This window comes from Cricetulus griseus, chromosome X (genome assembly GCF_003668045.3).
Source record: "Cricetulus griseus strain 17A/GY chromosome X, alternate assembly CriGri-PICRH-1.0, whole genome shotgun sequence".
Classification (NCBI taxonomy): Eukaryota; Metazoa; Chordata; class Mammalia; order Rodentia; family Cricetidae; genus Cricetulus; species Cricetulus griseus.
The window spans coordinates 89,540,793-89,550,671 of NC_048604.1; positions in this window are offsets into that span (position 1 = coordinate 89,540,793).

The following is a 9,879-nucleotide window of genomic DNA, read 5'->3' on the forward strand; positions in this document are numbered from 1 at the left end:
TGATCTCTTCACCAAGTCTCAAACTCCTTTCTCTCCTCAGTGTGGCTGGAGAATGAAGGCATATTTGAGACTTGCTTCTGTCTTATATACTTCCCTAATGTTGGGATTAAAGGTGCGAGCTATAATTCTCTTTTAGACTGATTCACTAGTGTGTAGATCTGCATGGCCTTGGACTCACCGGTTAATCCTGAGTCCAAGGATTAAAGGTGTGTACCACCAACTCCTAGCTTCTGACCGCTGGGATTAAAGGTGTGTGTGCCTGGCTTCTATGGCTTGTAGCTGACTTTACTTTCTGAATCCTCAGGCAAGCTGTAATAAATCATAAACAATATACCACCACACACTCATGAGAATGAACATTTAAGGTCCTTAGAATCTGTATGTAAAGGTTTTTCTTCCACAGCCGTCAAAACCTACAAACACCAGACATGCTTCAGGGTGTATAGTCAATCCATAAAGCAGGGGCACCAATGAACTGCATCAAGGACTCTGTTGGTATTTTCTAGGGTTACCCTAACAAAGTACCCACCATAAATGGGGTGACTTAAGGCACCATTCATATATTCTCTCCAGGTTCTGCAGGTTCAAAGTTCAACCTGTAGATGTTGCCAGGGTCCTCTTCCCTCTCAGGGCTCGCTGTGTGAATCTGTATCCAAATATACATATTTGCATTATGCTAAGTGGAAAGTTAACCTAAGATAAGGCATTGTAAGGAGGGACAAATTCCTGAGACTGCTCAGCTGACAGTTCCAGTTGTGAGACATATAAAATATGACTCTTTTCCATCAAATACTATAAACCTTGTGATTAGGACAAGGAATTCAAATATTTCTACCTCTGCCACTTTGTAAGTCTTTTATACAAATGTTTTAACCCCACCACCACCACCCAGTAAAACCTTTGTTTACACAATGTCCCCCTGTTGTATTCCAGGAATTTAATGGCCTAGAGCAATGTGACTTCCTTTCCCCTTTCTCCTTCACTTTCTGTGCACCAATTCTTTTCAGACTAGCCAATTAAATTAAGACTATGAGACCAGACCCCAGCCAATGGAGAAGCCACCACCTGAGTTAGACTAAAAGTCTACTTCTGTCTCTATGTGTTCGCTTTTTTCTTCAAATTGTTTTTTCAAGTCAGGGTTTCTCTGTGTAGCCCTGGCTGTCCTAAAACTTGAGGCTGGCCTCGAACTTGGAGATCCACCTGCCTCTGCCTCCCTAGTGCTAGGATTAAAGATGTGCGCCACTACTGCCTGGCTCTGAGCACACTCTCTGAATCAAGAGAAAAATGTGCCTTGTCCAGGCACTTCAGTTGGCATGATGGTCTTTTTACTTACAACTCTAAATGTATTTCTTTCTTTCTCTCTTTTTTTTTCTTTTTTTTTTTCCTTTTTTTTCCGAGACAGGGTTTCTCTGTGGCTTTGGAGGCTGTCCTGGAACTAGCTCTTGTAGACCAGGCTGGTTTCGAACTCACAGAGATCTGCCTGCCTCTGCCTCCCAAGTGCTGGTATTAAAGGCATGCACCACCACAGCCTGACATCCCTAAACGTATTTCTTTTCCTTTTTCCTTTCCTTTTCTTTCTTTCTTTCTTTCTTTCTTTCTTTCTTTCTTTCTTTCTTTCTTTCTTCCCCCCCCTCTTTTTTTGGTTTTTCAAGACAGGGTTTCTCTGTGTAGCTTTGGAGCCTATCCTGGCACTTGATGGCCTCGAACTCACAGAGATCCGCCTGCCTCTGCCTCCCGAGTGCTGGGATTAAAGGCGTGCGCCACCAACGCCCGGCCCTAAACATATTTCTAACAGGGTTCATGAAGAAAAACTGGCAGGCACATATTTGGGCAATACTTAGCTCAAATTCATGGAGCAGAATGTTCTAAAGGTTGAAATGTTGGGCAAGAATACCTCTGGCCATGCTCAGCTTCCCTCATAAAGATGGCTGACAGGAATGCCTCTGGTGTGCTCAACTCTCTAGAAATAGTTTTAGCTGAAAAGAGGGAGGATACTTTGAAGATGTGTTAAGTTAGGCCTTTACCCCTAAAATGCTTGCCCCAATTAGCAGTAAACACATGTATTTTTATACCTCTTCCAGGTTCCAGTGGTAGTCAGCCTCCTTGGTGTTCCCTAATTTGTAGCTACATCACTCCTATGTCTTAGATGTCTTAACAAAGTTCTGTATACAGAGCTATACATCTATTTGTCATACTTTGGTCTGCCCACCTAAATCTTCCTCTCCTCTCTCCTTTCTTTTAAAAAGACAGTAATTGCTTGGGTTAGGGTCCATTCCTACCTCACATAATCTCATTTTAACTTTATCACATCTACCAAGCTGAGGAGCTGGCTCACTAGGTAAAAGAGACTGCCATTTAACCATGAGGACCTGAATTCAGAACCCCCGCACCTATGTAAAAAAATGAATACGCTCAGGTGTGTCTGTATCTGTAATTCCAGAAATGGGATTCAGAGAGGAGGAGCCTTAGACTTCAGTGTGCAGCTATGCTTGCCAAATGGGTGAGCTTTGGGTTCCATGATAGACTCTGTTTTCAAAACTAAGGAGGTTGAAGAAAATGAGGAGAATGTTTAAGGATGGCACCTGATGTCATCATCTGGCCTCCACATGCACACATGTGCACATGTGTTCACACACAAATGTATACCCGTGGAAACACCACACACAGAGATATAAAAGTGTAATGGTAAGTGGCACTTACTTACAACATACCCTGAACATAATCTATGTTGGTTATGAGCCTAGCCTTTAACGGCTGAACCATCTCTTCAGCCCACCAAACAATCTAAATAAGTGTGGACGGAAATAGCAAATTGTGTATAACAGTAATCAGAAATAAATCATCTTCAAGGCCTAAAAATCACAAAATCATTTAAAATACCCGTTCTTATGCTTCTGAATCATGAGGTTCTAATGATTAATGCCTCACTCCTTTAAAAAGCCAAATTAAGACAGGCCCCTTCTGTGTTGCATCCAACCACCCAAAAGCCAGATTTCACACATCCTTCTCCAGGTCTAGCCAGGTGACTGTCCCTGTCCTCCCCTTCCATACCTTCTCCCCAACCTTCAAGATCTACCCAGGGGCCCACATCCAGTGCCCCTGTCTATTCTGGCCTCCCCCTCCTGCACAGTCAACCATCTCTAGGCTTAAGCCAAAAACATTCCCTACCTATGCCCCAAACTCAGCCAGATCTACTCCCACACTCCAAGCTTAGACCAGGAAGCACATCCAGTGTGATAGCACAGTACCCTCTGTCCACCTGACTTCGTTTCACCCAAGCCATTTCCAACCTTGACCCCACCCACCCATACATCCTCTCTTTTGTCGCAACCTGCTCTATCCATAACAAACTCAGAAGCAACAGAAGTCCACACACCTAGATGTCACCACAAAAATGCCAAAAGTATGAACAATCAAGCCAGTATCTTCTCTCCAAATCTACCACGTTTATAGAAATGCTTGCCAATGACAATTACCTAGATGGACACCAGGACATAGAATTTAACGGAACAATCATAATCTTCATCAAAGAATTCAAGGAAGACACAAAGGAACAACTCAATGACATCAAGCAGAAAGAGTTTACAGACAATAAACGTGTCTCAGCAGTGCCTAAGAAAACATAAACACAAGGCTGATGGAAACGACAATAAAAATCCAGGACTTGAGACTGGAATTCAATAAGGAGATAGATAGAAACAATGAAGAGGTCTCAGGCTGAAATTAGGATGGAATTGAAAAACCTGGTAACCCAACTAGAAGACTCAAAGGAAGACCTCAAAATATAATGAACCAAGCAGAAGATCGAATATTAGGACTTGAGTGTAACATAGAGGATCTACACCAAACAAGCAAGTAATATAAAAAAAAACCATCATTTTTTTAATACAGGAAATGTGGGATACCATGAAAAGACCAAACCTTCAAATTATAGGCATACGTGAGAGAAAAGAAACCCTATTCAATGTCATAGAACAGATCTTCAACAAGATCATAGAAGAAAAACTTCCCCAACCTAAAGAAAGACACATAGGCACAAGAAGCACACACAACACCAGACATACGAGACCAGAAAAGAGCATCCCCACTGCATAACATGGACGGGCACTAAGTATATATAACCAAGAAAGTGTGTTGAAAGCTACAAAAGAAAAAGAAATCAAACTATCTTTATTTGCAGATGACATGATACCTACATTAGAGATCCCAAGAATTCTATTAGAAAACTTCTGGAAACAATAAACAAATTCAGTAATGTGGCAGGATATGGAATCACCTTTTATTTTTCCTTTTTTTTTTGGTTTTTCAAGACAGGGTTTCTCAGTATAGCTTTGGAGCCTGTCCTGGAACTCGATCTGTAGACCAGAACTTGAAATCTTACAGAGATCCATCTGCCTCCGGCTCCTGAGTGCTGGAATTAAAGACAAGTGCCATCATTGCCTGGCCTCAATAACTTTTCTATACATCAACAACAAACATACAGAGAAGGAGTTCAAGGGCACACTCCCATTCACAATATACCTAGGAATAAACCTAACCATGGAAAGGAAGGAGCTCTACAATGAAAACCTTGAATCCCAGCCTGGTGTTGGTGGTGCATGCCTTTAATCCCAGAAAACCTTAAATCTCTGAAGAAAGAGATAAAGACACTAGAAAATGGAAAGACATGTCACTGGATTGATAGAATTAACATGTGAAAATGACCATTTTACTGAAAGCTATTTACAAATTCAATGCAATCCCAGTCAAATCCCCATCTCCTTTGTCACAGAAAATAGAAAAAAAAAACTATCCTAACAAAATACTCCAAAATATGCCCGGCTATTGTTTGGTTTTTTTTGAGACAGGTTTTCTCTGTGGCTTTGGAGGCTGTCCAGGAACTCGCTCTTGTAGACCAGGCTGGTCTCGAACTCACAGAGATCCACCTGCCTCAGCCCATGATTTCATTTTTTAAAATAGCTGAGTAATATTCCATTGTGTAAACATACCACATTTTTTTTATTCATTGATGGACATCCAGGCTATTTCCAATTTCAGACTTTTATCAATAGAGCAGCATTGAACATAGTTTGGCAAGCAACCCTGTGGTAGAATGGAAAGTCCTTTTGGTATATGCCCAACAATGGTATAGCTGGATCTTGAAGTAGATAGATTTTCATCTTTCTCAGGAACCACCACACTCACACTGATTTCTTTTTTTTTCTTTTGGTTTTTGGAGACAGGGTTTCCATGCAGTGCTTTGGAGCCTGCCCTGGTACTTGCTCTGTAGACCAGGCTGGCCTTAAACTCACAGAGATCAGCCTGCCTCTGCCTCCTGAGTGCTGGATTAATGACATATGTCACCAATGCCTGGAGCAACGCACTGATTTCTATAGTAGCTATATATACAAGTTTGCACTTCCACCATCAATGGATGAATGTAACCCTTAATCCACATCCACACCAGCGTGAGCTGTCATTTGTTTTATTGCTTTTGATCATTCTGATTGGTGTAAGATGAAATCTCAAAGTAGATTGATTTGTATGTCCCTGATGACTAAGGATGTTGGACAGTTAAATGTTTCAGCCACTTGTGTTTCATTTTCTGAGAATTCTCTGTTTAGATTTGTACTCTATTTTTAATTGGGTTATTTCTTTTTTTTCTAAGTTTTTTTGAGACAGGGTTTCTCTGTGTAGCCCTGACTGTCCTGGAACTCACTCTGTAGAACAGGCTGGCCTCAAACTCAGAAACCTGCCTACCTCCAGAGTGCTGGGATTAAAGGTGAATGCTACTCTGCTGTCTGTTTTCTTGATGTCCAGTTTTTATTTTTGTTTAGTTCTTTATATATTTTGGATATTAGCCATCTATCCAATGTAAACATCTTTCCCCATTATACAGGCTTCCACTTTGTCCAAATGAGTGTGCCCTTTGCTGTGAAGAAGCTTCTCAGCTCCATTAGGTCTAAATTGCTGATCTTAGTGCCTGTGCTAAAGGTATTGTGCTCAGTGTTTTCATGTGCCATATGATCAAGGCTATTCCCACTTTGTCAGTGTATCTTGTTTTATTTTGGGGTATTTTGACCCATTTGGAGTTGAGTTCAGCATGCAAAACATTTGATCCAAGTTGATTAAGTGTAATCCACTGCAAACTGAGATATGTAAGAAATGTCTGACTCAATGTTTTTTTTTAATCATATTAGTTATAATTTCCTAATGGACCTGCAAGTGTTTAGGTCTTACTTCACTTACTGCAATCATGACCTCCTGAGCAAGGACTCAAAGCTATTCTTAGAACAGCAATTTCAATGTCTCCTCTAGCAAAAACAAACAAGCTGGAAACAAAAATATTTTCCTCTAATGTACATTTAATTCTATTCAACTATTTACTGAGTATAGTTCATGGTTCTGTGGGGGAAATAAGACAATGAGACACAGTACTGTCGGCTAGATATGTACAGTCCCATAAGAAGCAGACTCACTCAGTTGTGGCAGCCCACGCTATCTTTTTGGTTTTAGGGTTTTTGTTTCTTCGTTTCGTTTTTTTTTTTTTTTTCAAGATAGGGTTTATCTGTGTAGCCTTGGCTATTCTAGAACTCCCTCTCATCTGAACTCAGAATTTTCATGCTTGTGCCTCCCAAGTGCTGGGATTAAAGGCACAACCACTGCCCAGCTGCATTTTCTTCTTCTTCTCCTCCTCTTCTTTTTGGTACCCCACACTCTTAATCCCAGCACTGAGAAGCAGAGGCAGGTGGATCTTTATGAGTTTGAGGAGAACCTGGTCTACATAGCAAGTTTTAGGCAAGTCCAGAGTGAGACCCCCGAGACAAAAAAACACAGTATTACCATCAAAAAAAGAGAGACAGAGAGAAACAAACTCAACTCAAACTATGAGTGGCAAGCAATACAATTAAGTGTGGGGGAGAAAGTTCATGACTGACTTTAAAAGGATCTATTTTATCTAATTTCCCTTTTACTTCTTTCTTTATTTATTTTTGAGCCAGGGTCTCACTATGTAGCTTTAGCTATCCTGCAACTCACTATGTAGACCAGGGTGACCTCAAACTCACAGCAGTTGGGAAATAGAGGCAGAAGGATCAAAAGCTCAAGGCCATGCTCTACCTCATAGCAAGTTTGTGGCCAGCTTGAGCTACATGAAACCCTGTCCTTCAAACACCCAGATGTGGTGGCACACACCTTTGATCCCAGCACAAGGGAGGCAGAGACAGGTAGATCTCTATGAGTTCGAGACCAACCAGGACCCAAAAGATACGAGGTACATATAAGATATAATTATAGCGGTTTTCCCCTCTGCTGAGTTCTTTCTTTTTCTTCCTCCATTCTCTGCTTACACAGTTTCAGATCAATAGGAAAGAAATCCATTTGATGTGTGCCCTTCAAGGGAGGACACTCTTCTCTCTGGCCAAACACCATCTAGTAGTAATCAACCCTGACAGGTTGAGGGCACACCTTTATACCAGGAGGGGTTCATCAGGGGTCATCAGCATTTGGAAAGTACACATAAAGAAAACTGCGAACTTCGTAATAAGAAGCCCCTCTAAAGAAGGCCTGAAGTTAGCCGAGTTTCACAAAGCATAACAAAACCAATGCATGGGTCAGCCAGACACCCGGACCTTGCCTAATTTCCTCCTCAAAGCCCCACAAAACCAGATGTCTCACAGAAGAATGAGCTACAAAAATACATGGGGATATCTTGCGGCTTACTGAATGATTTGTAGTAAAAGGCAAAAGAATTATACGATCTGAAGAGAATGATTTGTAGTAACTGGGGCTTTAAATAGAGGGCCCCTCTCGCTTATGTTGGGGCTGCAAATTGTAGGTGGAAGCAAATGACCGAAGTGACAGTGTTGGTGGGTTTTTTTCCCCTTGCTCCTGTTTCATTGCAGTCCTCACTTGAAGCTGCTGGAGAATGGTGATTGTCCCACATCATTGGGAGCAGAGGGTCTTCCTAGATAACACTGATGTTTGATGACTGGCTAGTAGCCAAACTCAAGCTCATTGGCCAAGGGCTAGGATTTCTTCCTTACTTTCTGGCATTCTGTTTCTCCCACCCCTGCAGGTGTATGGGTGCTGCAGTTTGATTTGTCTCCCAATCGTTTTGTTTTGCTTTTGTTCAGGGAGAATAGAAATGGATTAGTTCCCAAGAAAGTGGGTCATTATAAAAGGGCAAGCTTGTCCCTGTCTGAGCTCCTGTTTCCTGTCTTCATCGTGTGTAATGTTTAATACTGATTATCAACTGAAAAAAATTCTAGAATCACATAGGAGACAAGTGTCTAAGCATTCCTATGAGAGGCTATCTAGATTAGGTTAACTGACGTGGCCAAACCCACCCTGAATGTAGGTGGCACCATTGTATGGGCTGAGGTCCCAGACTGAATGAAAAAGAAAAAGTTAAGGGGTGGGGGGGAGTGGTGGTGGTACCTGCCTTTTATTCCAGCACTAAGGAGACAGAGGCAGGTGAATCTCTGTGAATTCAAAGCCAGCCTGGTCTACAGAGTGAGTTCCAAGACAGCCAGCTAATAGTGAGACTCCGTCTCAAAGAAAAGAAAGAAAGACAAGGTTAGCTGAGTATCAACATTTACCTTCCTCTGCTTCTTGACTGCAGATGCACCGTGACCAGCAGTCTTAAGCTCCTGTAACACCATGATGGTCTAAACACTTAAACTGTGAGCCAAAATAAAAGCTTTGTTCATGAAATTGCTTTTGACAAATATATTATCATAGCACAAAGAAAAGTAACATACCATGTGACAAACCGCACCTCTGATGTTGTGTAGCATGTTCAACTGTATCTACAAGATTCCAACAAAGTCAAATGGAGCAGACCACTTACCAAATCACGGACGGTTGTGGTCTCTGAAATCTCTTTTCATTGTACATTACCCAGCATAAGGTATTCCATGGTAGCAGCAAAGGCAGGAGCGGGAGTTATTAGCTATGAGTAGTGGTTAAACAATGGAACAGGAAGGAAGCCCTTTGAAGCCTTGACCTTGGTACTTCAAATGAGCTCTGCCAATCTACAACCCGTTTGAATGTAGCAAAGAGTTTGGGTAGAGCTGATATTTCTAAAATGATTCCGTTTGAGAACAAGAAAGCTGATTATTGTTGTTGCTCAAGGTCTCCTGGGCCGGCTTTAAACTTCTCAGCTCACACAGCCCTCAGCTTCCCAAGTATCTGGGTCAACGGGTCCAGCTATTGGGCCTGGCTCATCCTGGCTTTCAATTTCAGATCATGAACAGCCATTGGGACCATGCAGAAGTTACTTCAATGGCTGTTTTCCAGATTGTGACTCTGAAAACTGAGATGGCACTATCCCTGTCCTAGAGGTAAGTTGATTTCTATGGTCAGCACTATGTGGCACACAGCAACTGACTAACAAATGGAAGCTCTGAGGATTCCTCTGAAAGATTTATTGGAAATGATTGTAGGAATGTGAGCAGATACAATGCTCATAATAGGATTTGCAGTCTCTAGTGCAGAATGCAAAAGAAGACAACTATGAAAAAGCTGGCGGTGGGGGTAGGGCAGAGACCCAAGAATTATTAAGGGGCCCAGAGTCTCAAAATAGAAAATGTGGGGTTGGGCAATGATTCATCATTGTTTTAGCTTTCTGTGGCTGTGACAAAATGCCATTGGGGCTAGAGAGTTGGCTCAGAGGTTAAGAGCACTTGCTATTGTTGCAAAGGAACTGGGTTTGTTTGGCACCTACATGTGACTCATTATGGCTAGTGCTGGGTGCTGTCTTCTGGCCTTCCTGGGCACTGGATATGTGCACAATTGACATACATACATACACTTGGGCAAAACACGTATGCACATACGTTTTAACTGTATCCAGGAGGGTGGGGGTCTGGAGAGATGGCTCAGTGGTTAAGAGCACTG